Source organism: Ursus maritimus, unplaced genomic scaffold (genome assembly GCF_017311325.1).
Source record: "Ursus maritimus isolate PB19 unplaced genomic scaffold, ASM1731132v1 scaffold_21, whole genome shotgun sequence".
Taxonomy (NCBI): Eukaryota; Metazoa; Chordata; class Mammalia; order Carnivora; family Ursidae; genus Ursus; species Ursus maritimus.
The window spans coordinates 50,730,914-50,747,875 of NW_024424564.1; positions in this window are offsets into that span (position 1 = coordinate 50,730,914).

A 16,962-nucleotide genomic window follows, 5' to 3' on the forward strand; every position below is an offset into this window, starting at 1 on the left:
TAAAGACCTTACAAGAAAGGGAAACAATAGATCAGTACCTCTCATGAACGTAGATGCAAAAGTCTTCAAGAGAATATTGGCAAATTGAGTGCCACATGACGCGTGAAAAGAATTATATACCAGGACCATGTGAAATTTATTCCAGGTATGCAAGGCTGGTTCAACATTCAAGAATCAATTAATGTGGGGGCGCCTGGGTGGCACAGCTGTTGGGCGTCTGCCTTCAGCTCAGGGCGTGATCCCGGCGTTCTGGGATCGAGCCCCACATCAGGCTCCTCTGCTATGAGCCTGCTTCTTCCTCTCCCACTCCCCCTGCTTGTGTTCCCTCTCGCGCTGGCTGTCTCTATCTCTGTCGAATAAATAAATAAAATCTTTAAAAAAAAAAAGAATCAATTAATGTAATCCATTACATCAAAGGCTAAAGGAGAAAACTCGTATAACCATATCACTAGTTGCAGAGAAAGCGTTTGACAAAACCCCACACCCACTCAGCAAACCAGCATAGCGGGGAACGTTCTCAACCTGGTTAAGAACATCTATCCGCTCAATCTTCTGTAAGTGGAAACTGCCCTACAGTAGAAAGTCTGTTAATTAAAAAAACAAACTCTAAAAAACCAGGGGCACCTGGCCGGCTCAGTCAGTAGAGCACGCGACTCTCGATCTTGGGGTTGGGGGTTCAGGCCCTGTGTTGGGTGTAGATATCACTTAAAAAAATGTTTTTTAATCTTAAAAAAAGTACTATAAAAAACAAAACCGGGGGCTCCTGGGTGGCTCCGTCAATTGAGCGTCTGACCCTTGGTTTCCACTCAGGCCATGATCTCGTGGGTCGTGGGATTGAGCCCCTCGCTGGGCTCCATGTTCAGCGGAGAGTCTGCTTGAGGACTCTCTCCCTTTGCCCCTCCCTCCACTCCTGCTCTCTCTCCCCCAAATCAATCAATCAATCAATCAATCAATCTTTAAAAAAAACACAAAACCAAAACAAAACCAAAACTTATCAGGGTAGGTAAAACTTGCATATGGTGCAAACCACAAAAAGTGTAGGGGGGGAAGGGGTGAGCCTCCTCACCCCATCCCCCCGCTACCTAATTTCCCTCTGCAGAGAAAGCAGCTGTTCGCAGATTCCCTGAGCTCTTCTCGAGACATTCTTTGCAGATACAAGAGTACCTATCCTCACACGCACACGCACACGTGCGCACACACGCACACGGTAGTGGTTTGGATGCACGGTTCTGCATCTCACCTGCTCCCTGAACAACATACCTCGGAGGTTTTTCACGGCAAAGCAACCAGCCAAGTCTCTCTCCACCAGGTTTGCTGCGAGAGCTACAGAAAAGGATTTGGAGGCCTCTTGTCTCGATTGTCCCAGTGATGGGACACAGCTGATCCCTTCCTAGATGCATTGGAGAAAAGCTAATTCAGGATTTTAATTCTCTGGAACGGGGCAAGGGGGCAGCCTGTTCGTGCCTAAATGTTGCTGTGTAGTGTCTCCTGGCTTAACTATTTCATGGTTATTTAGGTGGTCCCCTGTTGCGTGCTTTTTTAATCCTTTTTTTTTAATTTAAATTCAAATACATAAATAAAAATCTTTAAAACTAAATAAATTTAAATTCAGTTAATAACATAGTGTATTATTAGCTTCAGAGGTAGAGGTCCGTGATTCATCAGTCTTATACAACACCCAGTGTTTCTATAATGTCACGTGCCCTCCTTAATGCCCGTCACCCGGTGACCCCAGCCCCCCACGCCCTCCCCTCCGGCAACCCTCAGTTTGTTTCCTATGATTGAGAGTCTTACGGTGGTCTCCCTCTCTGATTTTGTCTGGTTTTATTTTCCCCTCCCTTCCCCTAGGGCCCTCTGTTTTGTGTCTTAAATCCTACACGTGAGCGAGATCATACGATAATTGTTTCTCTCTGATCGGCGGCAGTTGCATTTTCATTTCCTTTTTCCCCCAGATATTGTTTCAGAGGCTTTAGAGTGTTCTGGATGTAGGACCTTTGCCGGGAGGTGGGGTTGTTTATTTTACAGTACAGGCTGAATTGTGTCCCCCCACAAATGCATGTGTTGAAGTCTTAACCCCTAGCACCTCAGAATGTGACCGTATTTGAGGACAGGGCCTTTATCGCGGTGAGTAAGATAAAATGAGGTCATGTGGGTGGGTCCTAATCCAACAGGACTGGCGTCTTTATATAAAGAGATTAAGGCAGAGGGATGGTCATGTGGGGACACAGGGAGAAAATGGCCGTCTACCAGCCAAGGAGAGAGGCCTCAGAAGAAACCAAGCCTGCCAATACCTCGATCTTGGACTTCTGGCCTCCAGGATTGTGAGAAAATAAAGTTCTGTTGTTTCAGCCCCCCAAGTCTGTGGCGCTTTGTACGGCGGCCCGAGCAGACTAATACATCGTATTATTAGGTCTTTCCGCCTCGCGCTCAGAGAAGTACCATCTGTCCTACATCTCCTGGAGGGCACTGGTCAAGGTTTCCTTTGTCATCTGCTAGTGTGTCTAGTGGAATTTTGCAAATGTCCCACGAGTACCTACAAGAAAGGTGTGTTCTGTTGTCAGAGTATAGAATTCAAGAATCTCAATGTTTTTTAAGTTTATTTATTTAAGTAATCTCTACACCCAGCTCTGGGGCTTGAACTCAACACCTGAGACCAAGAGTCATGTGCTCCTCTGACGGAGCCAGCCAGGGCCCCTCAATAATCTCAATTAAAATAGCTTTCTTGATGATGTCATTTCAGTCTTCCATATGGTTATTCATTATTTTTATTTCTTAATTTTCTACTCCACCTGTCATGGGAAGTAATTCGTCCGAAGGCTATGAGACAAGCATCTGACTTCAAAATTTCCAGGGCATGGGAGTATGAAGTGAACAAGATAAACGCAATAGAAAACCCTGGTTCGGAGAGGAAGGAAACGAGAACGGCCCGGGATCTCTGGCCAGCTACTGCTGGGCAGGAGTGACAAAGGTCCTTGCTCTGGCAAAGGGCCGAGCTCTTTCGTTCCCCAATATGGCGGCCAGTGTGGAGGCCCGGCTTCCCTTCCCCCACCTACCCAAACTCTGCTCTGCTTGCCAGAGGCTTCTGCCTGCCTTCTTCACCTCCTGTCCTGTCCGGCTTCAGGAATCTACCGATCTCTGGGGGAAACAGGGAGGACGTGGGGCTCCCTTCTCTGCCCTTCCCTTCTCTCTGGGGTCCTGGCTCTCGAGCCTCTAAATGTTGCTGTCGAGGGTCACAAGATGGTCAGAAGCTCTGCTTCCTTGTCCGCAGCCCCTGCCCAGGCATTGACCCAGCTTCCTGCCCCCTCCCAAGTGAGCAGATGGCCAGAGGGAACACCTGCTCCAGAAGGCCGTTCCCCTTCCCCAGGATCGGGTCCCCTTCCCCTTCGATTCCTTCGGTAGCTTGAACGCCTTCCCAAGGCTTTCATGCTGCGGGTCGGGTGGGCTGCGCGTTGTCCCTGACTTTCCCGGATCCCGGATCCCGGATCTCGGCGGCATCATCGACTGTTGCGAACTTCTCCAGCAGAGCTGGAAGCAGAAACCCCCTCCTACGGACTTCTCAAGCACCCCTGTTTCCTGAGCCGAGGCTTACGGGATTCTGCAGCTCCCGGGTTTGGCCCACATCATCTTTGTGGGGGTCTGTTGGAGGAGTTCGTCTCATTCTCTGCCTTCCGGCTCCCCAAGTGTTACCACCCCCCTTCTTTTCTGGGTGTTCTGTCCCTGAGAAGTTATGCCTTTGAAAGCATCCCTTCTGTGTCACTTTGGTTGAACTTTGGAAGAAAGTGGAAGTGGTCCTTTCTTTTCTTTTCTGTTTTTTTAAGATTTTATTTATTTATTTTTGAGAAAGAAAGGGAGAAAACGAGTGGGGACAGGGGCAGAGGGAGAAGCAGACTCCCCACTGAACAGGGGCGTCTGAAGCAGGACTCAATTCCAGGACCCTGGGATCATGACCCAAGTCGAAGGAAGACGCTTAACCGACTGAGCCCCCCAGGCGCCCCCTTTCCTACGTGGTCTCCATCTCCCTGTCGGCTTCTGTGGGAGCGATTACCATCCTGGTTTATAGATAGAAACCGAACTGCAGGGTGGTGACCTGACCCGCCGAGTTCAGTGCCCCGGACGTGGGATGTGCCCCAAGTCTGTCTGCCGTCCCTGCTCTTGCTGGGTCGCTCGTCAGCACTGTGAATCATTGGTTGACCAACCCAGCAGCACACAGAGTTGCCTCCCTGGCAGGAGCGCTTCGAGAAGACGGAACAGAAGAAGCAGGCCCGAGAAGGCCGTTTGCAGCCTGGCGGGGGCTGTGTGCGTGCTGGTTCCTGCATATAGAGTTTGGTCTGATGGGTAAGGCTTGGCCTAAGGTTCCGGGTCGCAGCAGCCTGGTTTAAGGGCTGATTCTGCCCGGGCGAGCCATGTGACCCTGTCGAGCTTCGGAGGGCAATGCTGCTAATGTCGCATGAATTGTCAGAGCTACGGTCCCAGCTCACACGGTCAGAACCCCCAGCACATTCCGCACATCTGCTCCTATCCCCTCGGATGGTCCTCTGGACTCGAGGACAGTGGCTTTCGAGCTAGGGGAGTGCACCGGAACCCTCAGTCGGGCTTGTTCAAACACAGAGGGCTGAGCCCCACCCCTGGAGTTTCGGATTCAGCAGGTCTGGGGCGGGGTCTGAGAATCTGCATTCCCACTGGTTTCCAGGGGCTGCGATGCTGCTGGTCTAGGAGCCCCACTCTGAGAAACGAAATCCCGAAATCCCATCTGCTCTAACCCCCAAGGTCCTGCAGGCTCCTGGCCCCGGGAGATGAATGGCAGTTGCAGACCGTTCTGGGCAGGCCCCCCGCCCAGCCTTGACAGGTCTTAGAGGAAACTGGGTTTGTGTTCCAGCTCTGCGGCCCAACATGGGGACGGCGGGGGTCAGCCTCCACGTCCTTCTTGGGGCCCGGCAGCTTGGCTGTCTGCCCCGCCTCACCTCTCCCTGCCCCCATCGCGGCCTTGGGGACATAACAGAGACACGGTCTGCTTTCTCCTCTCTCAGCCCTGCCGACCTGCCAGCCCTGTTGAGAGGGAGGGCCTGGGTTCAAGTCAAACCCAGCAGTGTTGAATGAATGAATGAATGAATGAATGAATGAATGAATGAAGTGAGGTTTACCCCAAAAATCAGATCAAAGTGACTTTCTCCCTATAAGTGGTTTGGTTTCAAGCCCCTTGTTTGTGTCTAAGAAAGAGAACCCCAACCGCACTCCCCACTTGAAATCACAGCCTTCAGGTCAGCCCCGGGAAGCAGGTGAGTTGGAGGTCATGGTCCCCATTCTACAGGTGAAGACTCTGGCCTGTGGGGCTCCGGGCACCTGGCTCTTCCAGCCTGGATGGAGGCGTGGCCAGAGATGACTGATGTCAGCGATGCTGGACTCCATCAGCTCCCGGTGACACTGACCATCTCTGCTCTAGAGTCCTGGAGCGTGAAAGGCCTTCCGTCCATAGCAGTTCTGTGTGGGGAGGGAGTGCCTGGCAGAGGGGACAGCCCATCCAAGGGCACAGCAGCAGGAGGCGCTGCTCCTGGAAGGATGGTGAGTTCAGTTTTGACTTGTCGCATCTGAGGTGTGACTCCCCTGGGGACGTCCACAGGGCACTGGCTGGGCTGGTGACAAGGGATTTGATGGCTGTGATTGTCCTGGGAGTGGTGATAGTGACCGGAAGAAATGAAAGGCCCAGGAAGAGCCCCAGAGCCCAGCACTAGTCCTGGAGTGGCCCAGAACAGGGGGGAGAATGCCCTCGGGTGACCAGAGTGGGGGCAGGGGAGAGGCCTTGGGGAGGGAGGGTATCGCAGCACCAGACCCTGCAGGGGGGCCAGGAGGAAAAGGGCTGAGGTTCCTGCGATGTGGGGGATGTGGGGCTCGGGAAGGACAGGCCAGAGGGACGAGGGGAGATAGCAAGTGCACGCCACTCTCGCGGGAAGTTTGAATGCAAAAGGGAGGCCAGGGATGGTCAGGAGCCGGAGAGCAAGGAGGAAGGCTTTTGTTTTAGTTTTAGTTTTCGTAGTGATTCAACAATTCAGTACATGACGCAGTGCTCTTCGTGGAAGGGTCTTCACCGCCATCACCTGTCTCCCCCACCCCCCACCCCCCACCCGCCCTCTGGTGACCAGCAGCGTGTTCGCTCTGGCTGAGAGTCTGTTCCTGGGTTTGTGTCTCTCTCTTTTTTTCCTTTGCTCATTTGTTTTGTTTCTTAAATTCCACATATGGGTGAAATCATATGGCATTTGTCTTTCTCTGACTGGCTTATTTCCTCTATCTCCATCCGTGTTGTTGCAAATGGCAGGATTTCATTCTATTTTACAGCTGAGTAACACTCCATTCTGTATCTACACCACATCTTTACCCAGTCATCAGTCGATGGGCACCTGGGCCACTTCCGTATCTTGGCTATTGTGAATCGTCCCGCTATAAACATCGGGGGGCACGCATCCCTTTGAATTTGTGTTTTTGTATCTTTGGGTAAATACCCACTAGTGTAATTGCTGGGTCGTAGGGTAGCTCTATTTTTAATTTTTTGAGGCACCTCCACGCTGTTTTCCATGGCGGCTGCCCCGGTTTGCCTTCCCACCAACAGTGCCCCGGGTTCCTTTTCCTCCGCATCCTCGCCCACCCTCCTGTTTCTTGTGTTTAAGATTTCAGCCATGGTGACGGGTGTGAGGTGGTATCTCATCGTGGTTTTGATTTGTATTTATTTCCCTGATGATGAGGGACATGGAGCTTCGTTTCATGTGTCTGTGGGCCAACTGTGTGTCTTCTTTGAAAAAATGTCTATTCCTATCTTCCGCCCATTTTTAATCGGATTATTTCATTTGGGGATGTTGAGTTGTAGCAGTTCTTTATATACTGTGTATACTAATCCTTCATCAGATATGCCATCTGCAATATCTTTTCCCATCTAATAGGTTGCCTTTTAGTTTTGTTGATCGATTCCTTCACTGTGCAGAAGTTTTTATTCTGTTGTAGTCCCAGCAGGGCTTTTGTTTTCGTTTGTTTTGTTTTAGGGTTGGGAGGCCGTGAGTCAGCAACCCACCTCATTCACTGAGACACAAAGAGGGTTCATTTGGCAGGTAGCACCTGGGGAGGGAAAACTTCCTGCTCCCCTCGGGCTCCTGGGCTGGCCCGAGATTCAGCGGCAGGAGACAGATCAGCGGGAGAGAAGTGTCCAGGTTTCTATAATGTTTCTATTGTGCGCAGGACTCCGCAGAAGGATCTAAGAGGCCCTTAGGCCCCAAAGCTTATATACTTTCCCAAATGAAGCAGGACACCTTGTAGGGAAGTGACAAGACCAGGGGGCTTGGCTGGCCGGTAGACTGTGGGCCGGTGACCAGGAAGTGTCCAGAGAAGCTCGAGGCTTGTTCTAGAAGGTTTGTTTGTACACATCCAATTTGGCATCAAACCCCCGGGCTCTGGTGATCAGAATGTTCTCTTCTTGGTGCCTCGAGGGCACCTGTCTCTTGGGAAATGTGACGGCCAGCGTTTAGGTAGAAAGGGGGCCGGCAGAGAGCCCGTGCGGCATCTGCTGCTTCTCAAGTGCCTTTGAATGAGTGAGTACTTCAGCTGTCACCACTTTGCCCTCGAGCTTTCTAATTGATGAAGTTCTTCCCAGAGTATCTCTTAACTCGTAAAAGACCGGCGGGCAAAGCAGCTGGTGACAGAACGGAAACTACCCCCTCCAGCCACGGGGTCCCCCCTGAGCCAGCAAGTCCCCAAGTGACTGAGCCCAGGACAGTGACCGACCTGACCTATACCACCCACCTGCACGGACCCACCTTACTTCGCCCCTCATTTTCCCGATACAAACCTGGCCGTCTTCTCAGCTCTTTGGGGACAGTGTTTGAGATGTCAGCGCGCTGTCTCCCCGGCGTCGGCCTCCCTGAAAGAAATCCCTTTCCTGCGTCACCGCCACTCGTCTCCCTGCCTTAGGATCCTGTCCCCGGGAGTGGCCGCAGCTGGTCTGTTTGGGGCCCCCGAGCCGGGCGCTCTCGCACCCCTGGGCCCTGCTGTGCCTTCAGCTCAAGAACCGAAATACCAGGGCGGCGTGTTTGGGGGGCATGTTCTGAGCTCCTTCAAAACCAGATCTTGGGGAAGGCAGAAACACCCCAAGCGTGGGGCCTTGAACGCCCCCCAGACAGGAGAAAGGAGGGCTCCTGCGGCTTTTCTCCCACGGGCGCATAATCTTCGCTGGGGTCCAGCTTTTCCGTGCAGTCAGAGAGACACCGCGCAAGGATTCTGGGTTCCGCCCGTGACCTTGGCCGCCGCCCGCAAACATTAACATCTCGGCAGCAGCGCCACTTAGTGAAGCCCTGGGTCTGGGCTCGACCGGCCTGCGGCTGTGGTGCGGGCAGAGGTTCCCGCAGGCCCAGGGCGCTTCGGGGGCCCTGAGGTTGGTTCCCCGTTTGCGCCTCCGGGCCAGCGCACCATGGTTTGGACACTCTCGGGGGCTGCTCAGGGCACCCTCTCCCCCTGGGGGGGCCCCGCAGGCCCAGGAGAGGTCACAGCCAGTGTGGCAGGAGATTGAACAACTATGAGGGTCTGGGGCCGGGGGACCCTCAGACTGGGTGGGGGCCAGAGTGCCCTCTGTCCTGGGCCTCGCTGCTGACCTCTCAGAGGACACTTTATTCTGCTGGGGGGGTTTCACACCTGCCCTGCTGACCCTACTCTGCTCACCTCCCCTGCCAGGGTGCCCAGGGGAACAGAGAGGGTCTCTGGGGCCCCAGTTGAGATACTCCTTGGAGCCTGGGGCAGGAGGCCCCTGCTGGTGGGAGCGGGCCAGGCGTTTGGAGCCAGGCTCAGGCTCAGCCCTGGGGATGCCCCCGCGGGGGACCAGCTTGGCCTCCCTCTCTTGGGACCTCTGTTCTTTCCATTGTTCGGCCTTTGCTTGCCCCCAGTTTCCTAGGAGATTTGCTTTGGGGGGGATTCCAGCTGGTCTCAGCTGAACCAAGATGACAGCACTTTCATCCCTGTGCGTCCCTCAGGCTGGGGCCCGGGAGCAGCCCCGGAGGCTGGGGGAGGGGGGGCGGCCCGGTCTGGAAGGCACAGGGAAGCCAGGAGGGGCACAGGGGACCGGAGAGTGTGAGAGAAGAGTGAGCGAGAGAGAGATGGGGACGGGAAGAAATGCCGGTAAAGAGACACCGAGGCCCAGAGATGGGACGGAGAGTGAGAGATGATGGGGGAAGGGTCTGACGGCTCCTGGGGGAGGGAGCCCCAGAGACTGACTCTGGCCCCTAGTCTGTCCCCAGGTATGAGCCGGCTGAGGCCTTTGGCTGTTTCGGGCCAGACACTGAAGATCCCCAGAGCCCAGAGGGAAGAGGGGGTGACAGCCGTAGCTTGGGCCTCAGGCCTCCTGGGGTGGACACACGTGGGAGCCACGCTCCCAGGGCACGGCCACCCGATGGAGCGCAGGAGTTCCAAGCAGGAGCACCTACTACTGGACGGAGCCAGCCTCCCACCACGTGGGCTGTGACCCCACCACTCCCAGGCATTGACTACCGGCTCCGGGGCTCCCTCAGTGCGACAGGACACCCCGGGCTGCAGAGGGTAGGGGTGTGGCCAGAGCAGCAGGCATTCGGTCAGCAGCAGCCCGGGTGGTCTCAGAGGCAGACTCACTCACTCATCCAGCAAACCCGCGCTGAGCAGCCCCCAGCAGGGTCTGTGCGGCCGAGGCTCACTGTTTAGGGAGGGGCACAGGCTAATCAGCGGACAGCCGCAGAGTGGTGTGTCCTTGGGCCACAGAAGACCAGAGGACGTGTCTGTCCCAGCAAGGCATGTCTGGGAAAGCTTTCTGGTGAGAAGGAAGAGGAAAAGTGCCTGGAAAAACGTGTTCCAGGGGGTGCCTGGGTGGCTCAGTCAGTTAAGTGTCTGACTTGATTTTGGCTCAGGTCATGATCTCAGGGTCATGGGATCGAGTCCTCATCAGGCTCCACACCGAGCATGGAGTCTGCTTGTCCTTCTCCCTCGGCTCCTCCCCTGCAAGTTCGCTCTCTCTCTCTCTCTCTCTCTCAAATAAACAAAGTCTTAAAAAAATATGTGTTCCAAGCAGAAAGAACAGCCTGAGCAAAAGCCAAGAGGTGGGAAACAGCAAGGTGTGTGTGGGAAGAACCTGCTGGTTGGGATTCTCAAATTAGGAGAAGAGCCAAGGCCGAAACCAGCCACAGAGCGGGAGAAGGGTGGAGACTGAATGTGGAGGGGACCCGAGAACACCCTGGAGAAGCATCCCTGGGCCACGTGGCATGAAAGGGGCAAGAAAACCCGTTCCCCCAACAGGAAGCTGGGGTCCTGTTGCAGGATTTCTCTGCCTTTAGTGCCCGCAGCTCCTGCTCACGCCGCTTCGAAGAACGAAGAGGTAGACGAGACGGAGAGCGGTGGGCAGCAAGGCGAAGTTTATTGAGCGATAGTACAGAGCTCCCGGAGAGGGAGGGGGGCTGGAGAGGGTTGGCCCCGGAGTTTCTAAGTTTCGGGGTTTTTATCAGCTCTCTTGCGGAGCTATCTTAAGCAACCAGGCTGTGCCGATCAGGGCTTTGGTCACCTATCTGTCTACCTACTAGGTTCATGTCTACACGCTGATGGTCTTTTGTGGCTGACATCTGGCCACACCGCGTCGGCGGCTTGCCCGTGATATTGACAAAGGCCTTGTGGTTAATTGTCTTACTTTAGGACGTTTCGCAGAAGTCATTTCTGCAAGGGCTGCAGAGCAGAGTGTCAGTGCCGACCTGTCTCAGCTGCAGACGGGATATTAGTGCTGTCCTGACCCCCTCTTTTCTTGTTGGGGACCCTGACCCTGACTCCCTAACTCTCTAACTCCTAACAGTCCCAGGTGAGTAATGACCCAGGCTCCTGGCTCCTGGCAGAAGCAAACGCAAAGCGTCTTAGGGGGAAGGCACCCCTGGTTTGGGCGCTCCGGATTTCCAGATTAAGTTCAACAACATATGAGTTTACAACACACACACACACACACACACACACATGGAAATAAGCCACTATAAATGAGAGTCAGCTGAAGTAAAACATGCTGGAAATATAGACATAACTCCCCACCCCCACCGAGGACCACAGAGAGCTGACATCAGACACGGAATAGAAAACAACCAAGTTCCAAATATTTAGAAAAATATAAAAGATGAAATTAAATCACGATCGGGGGACCAGAGACCACCAGCAGTGGTCAAGGGTGATTTAAAATTAAACCAGAAGGAACCTGAAGGTGTTAAAAATACAATTTAAAAAAAATTAAATTCTCAGTGGAGAGGGACTTCGTCGACCACTGGGACAGGATGAACTGGCTGGGAGACAGGGATGGAGAAACCGCTCGTGGGGCAGCTCAGAGAGGCAAGGAGGTCGAACGTGTGAAGGAGGTGAGGGACACAGCATAGAATAAGGAGGTACAGCAGAGCCTGAGTCCCAGAAGGCAGGCTTGGAGGACAGGCAGCAAATGAGGAGATCACGGTGGAGAATTTTCCAGAAATGGTGCAAGTCATGAATCTACAAATAGAGGATTCCGAACATATTTTGAGCAGAGTAACTAAAAATAATCTAAACCAAGATATTTTTTCACAATCCGAAGGTTGGACCCCTGCTCTGGGCTCCCGTGGCCCGTGCACCCCCATGCAGCTCCCTTGGTCACAGCCAGATCCCCTGGCTTCAGAGCCTGGCAGCACGCAGGGGCAGGGACTTGCAGGGGGCCACTCTGGGGCCACCCTAGGGCCGTCCTCTCCTAAGAGCTGCCCACGCACCCTCCCCAGCCTCGTGGGGGTCCAGTGGCTGGCTCTTACCACGCCCTGTACCAGGGAGGGGGGGCCCTGCATCAATGTCCAGTCCCCAGCCTGGCTGGCCCCCCTCTGTCCTCAACCTCGGGAGGCTTGGGTCCAAGTCCTGCCGCTGATGCTGTGTGGTCCTGGCCAAGCCCATTGCCCTCTCTAGACCTGAGCTTTCTCATCTTGAAGATGGAATTTGGCTCCTTTCCCTGCCTGCTGGAAGGGCTGTGGGGACAACAACCCTGGGGCAGCTGTGGGGTGCCGCCCACCCCAGGGCGAGGATCAGATTCTTTGGTGGAGGAGGAGAGAGGGGGGAGGAGCGCTAAGGCTGATCCTGAGCCTTCCTTTGGAGTTTAAAGTGACTCCTTCCTGCCCTGAGGTCTCAGGTCGGCTGTGGCGGGGAGCAGCAGCGAGAGGAATGTTCCCTGGTCTCTTCCCACAGGGCCCCGCCCTCCCCTGCGGGACTTCGGCCACCACTTCCAGTCTTGAAGCCATCTGAGCTCAGCGGCTGCCCCACAGCCCATTCTGGGTGTGCGGGAAGCTCCTGGCTCAGGCTGGGAACTGGGTCCCTGGCAAAGCTCGTGGGCTCCTCTGCTTCCTGAGTAGGTCCCTCCTAGTACTGCTCTCGGAACCGAATGGGAGCTTCTTGTAAAGCTCAGGGGCTGTGTCATAGCGCGTGTCCCCACAGTTGTGGTCTCGGGGTCCCCCGTGTGGAGGTTGGTATGAGGCCGAGAGTGATGAGTGTCCTGGGTACCCCTGTTCCTGCCCGTGCACCGTCCAGCCCGTCCTCTCTCTTTGGGACGACAGTGTCCCCAGCATGTTCTGTCACGTTGGGTGGTCCCTCCAGGGGCCTGGCTGCCTCTGCCAAGGGCTGGGCACAGACCCGGCCAGGCCTCTTGTGGGCCCGCGGGGGAAAGCCCGCAGCCGGCCAGTGACCGATGGCCTCAGCCTGGCGCCTGGAGAGCCTGTCCATCATCACTCTACACTGTAATCTCATGAACTCTCCTCCTACCATTCGTTTATGGCTCTTGGCCACAGAGCGTCCACGGGAGGCTGGCTTGGCTCCAAGGCCTTCTGGGCATCTGTTCATCCAACAGATGAGTCTCCAGGAGGGGAAACCATGAGCACACACGGGGCCTGACAACCAGGTTCTTCGCCTCCTGCCACAGCCTTGAAGGTGGGACTGGACAACGGTCTCTGTTTTTCAGATGACGGACAGAGACCGGGCTGCAGCCAATGAGGGACCAGGCGCCAAGGACCCCAGGGCTCAGTGAGAAAGCCGAGGGCCAGGCTCTTCTTCTTAACCTTGGGTTTGGCAGCAGGGCCCAGACCTGGCAGGAAGGAGTGAGACCCCCCCCCCCCAATGGCCAACATTTTACTTTAGGAAATTCCTCCCGTGAAGTAGAGGCCCTCCCAACCCCAAAATAAAGGGCAAGGCCAGGGTTGAGTGGAGACTGGGGGCCCAGTCAGTCTCCACGGGGGGCCTCAGCAGGGCGATTGCTGTCTCCCACCAAACGGCAGAACGAAGCCGCCCTGGGGCGTATCTGACTTTCTCCCTGACTGCCCCAGTCCAAGCTGCTTTGACCTTCTATTCGAAACAAAACAAAGCAATCAAGAGATAGGAATGTACCCTAATCAACTTAAAAAATTGTTCCCCAGAGAAACAGGACAAAGGACAGCACAGCCGAGGGTGCATTAATCATTCGGGGAAGCAAGAGAGGACTTTAAATTGTCCCCTGATTCATGGACATATGTGGGAGGGGGTGACAGGCACCCCCCATATACTCCCTTAGGCAGCATCGAGAGAACAACTCCTTGGACTTGAATCTGTCCCTGGGTCTCCTTCTGGGGGGCAGGGGGAGAGAAGAGGGGCAGAAATGCCAGGGCCCTTCAGTCCCTCTAGGCCGGAGGAAAAAGACAGGGCAAGGGACTGGAGGCCACTGCGGACACCCCACCACCCAACCCACGGTCTTCCCCGCCCTGGGCAGGCCCTAGTGTGCTACCACTCCGCTCTTCGTCCTCCAGGAGACTGGGCGCCGCTCAGAGCCGCCGCGTCCTCATCGGAAAACCAGGAAGAATGTTCATCGTTCCCTCCCGCATGCAGGGTGCAGCGCTGGTTACCTGGGGGCCCCGGGGGCACCATGGGGGCGGCAGGGCCACCCCACCCGCCATAAGGGCTTCTGCAGCCCACGGCCTCCCTCCGTCGGCCCTCCCGGGACCTGTCAGGCTGTCTGTCTGCACAGCTTTGGCCCTAACCAAATTATCTGGGCATCTGCCCCGCCCCTCTCCAAATGGATAAGACCGGCCGATTAAATAGCAATTATGTCTCTATGACCCATGGCTGGGCTTTCCTGGCCTGAGGTGGGGTTTTTCCAAGTGAGAGGAAGAAATCAAAGACGCAGACTCCTGTCATTTCCAAAGTGCCTTTGGTGTACTGGGGGATCACATTCCGGGAAGACTCATTCCACAAGCCCTGTCCACGCCTCCTCCAGGAAACCCCCCCCCCCCGGAATGTCTCCGCTTCAACCCCCGGGAGTGTGTGCCCAGCTCTGCTGGCTCTGCCTCCGGCCGTGGGCTCTGAGCTCCCATTCTCTTAGCCAGGGCCAGCCAGGGCCAGTGCCCTGGAGTCACAAGCCCCTTTCTGGCTGCACAGTGCTCAGAGAACTGGAACCTCGCCCCAGATGCACAGGCTCTTCTCGACCGCCTTGGAGCTGCTGGGCACTAGCCAGGTGCCTTGGGCATGCCCCCCGGGCTCCTGAGCCTCAGTCTCCTCCCCTGCAGAATGGGGATGCAGTGCACAGTAGGCAGGGTGAGCTGTTACCAGAAAGGGGGGGTGTATGGCCCTAGAGAAGTGTCAGCCACACAGCACGGGCTCAGCGAAGGGGGCTGGTCTCCGTGGTACCAGCGGCCCAGCCCCTGCTTGTCACTGTGCTCCTTCAGTTTTAAGTAAATTTTTATGAAGACTCACAATTGTTGAGATAAGAGAAAATGCAAGAGTTGAGTTGAAAAACTAACAGTAGCTCAGGTCATGATCTTAGAGTCCTGGGACTGAGTCCCGCATGGGGCTCCTTGCTCAGCAGGGAGTCTGCTTCTCCCTCTGCCTCTGCCTGCCGCTCCCCTCCCCCCCTTGTGCTCTCTCTCTCTCTCTCTCTCTCTCTGATAAACAGACAAACAAATAAAATCTTTTAAAAATAATAGTAAATAAATGGCGTTGCCTCAGTGGATAGCTGTAGGGGCAGAAGTGAATTTTGACACCATTCCCCACACCATATGTAAAAACTACTTCCCAGTGGATTGAGAACCAAAAAAAGAGAAAGGTAAAACAATTAACCTTCTAGAAGAAAACATTAGTGAATATCTTCATTACTTGGGTTATACAAAGACATCTTAAAAGGCCACAAAAAGCATTCACGTAAAGGAAATGATTGATAAGTTGGGCTATGTTAAATTTAAGAATTTCTGTTCGAGAAGAGAGAGAAAAAGGTCACCCACAGGGTGAGAAAAGACATCTTCAATCGAAATTTATGGCGACGGTCTGCATCTCGAATCTACAGGGAAGTCCTACAAAGCAATGTGATGAAGAGGGGGAAGAAACGAACCAATGACCTCCCAGAAGGGAACCCGGGGGTGGCCGGTAAATGGTGCAGAGACGGCAAATGTATTAGTCAGCAAGGAAGTGAGAATTAAAAGCACAATGATAGGTCATAGCGCCACACGGGAAAGAGGCCGCCCATGACTGTGCATTGGCTGCTTTGGAAAATCTTTTGGCAACATCCATGGAAGACACACACCTGTTGACCTAGCGAATCCACTCCCAGGTACGTGCAACAGAAATCACACCGATGTTCCCCCCAAATCTTGGACCATAGTTCACTGCAGCTTCATTCGTAATAACCCCAAATCAGAAACACCCAAAAGTCTATCAACGAGCGAGTGGGTCCACAAACTGTGGTGTATTCACACCTTGGAACCGTGGACAACCCTGAGAAGGAGCACGTCACGGAGACCCAGCCACAGCAAGGACCAAGCTCGCTGATGTCACAGTGAGTGAGAAAAGCCAGGCACACGGAAAGTAAGAAGCAGACAATGCTGATGCGGGTTCGAGAAGACCCCATGGAGAGGGTGACTGGGGGGGAGCTTAGAGGGAGCTTCTGGTGCCGCTCATAGAGGGTATTGTTTGTGAAAACTCATCCTATGGGTATGTCTGTAGTCATGACATCCTTCCAAAAGTTACTTGAAAAAAGTCACAGCAATAATTTGGAAAACAACACCAGTTCCTATTCCCGGGGGAAAAGCTGATGAGGTTGACAATCTTTTTCCTAAATGCATCTGTATCCTCTTTAGGCTGCGTGATAAGACTTACTTAGATCATGGGTCCTGATTCTTCATTCCTACTAAATTGGAAAATCCCATAGGCTATTGGGATTGACTCCTGGCCGTGATGGTCAGTTTCACGTCAGTTTCATGTCGGTCCTTGGCCGGACCATACTCCCACTTACTCAATGAAACACGAATCCACCGGCTGCCGTGAAGGTATTTTGTAGATGCGATGAACGTCAGCGATCAGTTGACTTTATGTAGAGATTATCCTGGATGGGGGGGGGGGGGGGTCTTGATCCTACCAACTGAAAGACTTTAGAGCCAAAGGAAGCTTCCAGGAGGAAGAAACCACGTGTGGACAGCAGTGTCGGCTCCTGCCCACGAGGTTCCTGCCCGCCCTTCCTGGTGGCCTGACCTATGCATTCCAGACCATGACTCACACAGGGCCCTCTGGGTGTTCAGGTCACATCTGGGCTCAGAGGCTGGGGACGGCTCCCCAGGAGATGGCCTTCGGTGTGGCCCTAGGGACTATATCCACCACACATCACCCTCCTGACCTGGGGGTGCTTCAGGCTAGCAGAGTCCTAAGCCTTTCCGGTGGCATTTGACTTTGGAGAGGGTTTCTTCAAGCTCTGCCACAGCATTTATTTTTTTATTTATATTTTATTTTATTTATTTATTAGAGAGAGACAGCATGAGCGGGGGTGGGAGGGGCAGAGCAAGAGGCAGAAGCAGGCTTCCTGTTGAGCAGGAGCCCGATGGGGGACTTGATCCCAGGACCCTGGGATCAAGACGCTAAACTGAAGGCAGACACTTAACTGAGCCACCCAGGCGTCCCTCGGCCACAACATTCAGAGACAGCTCA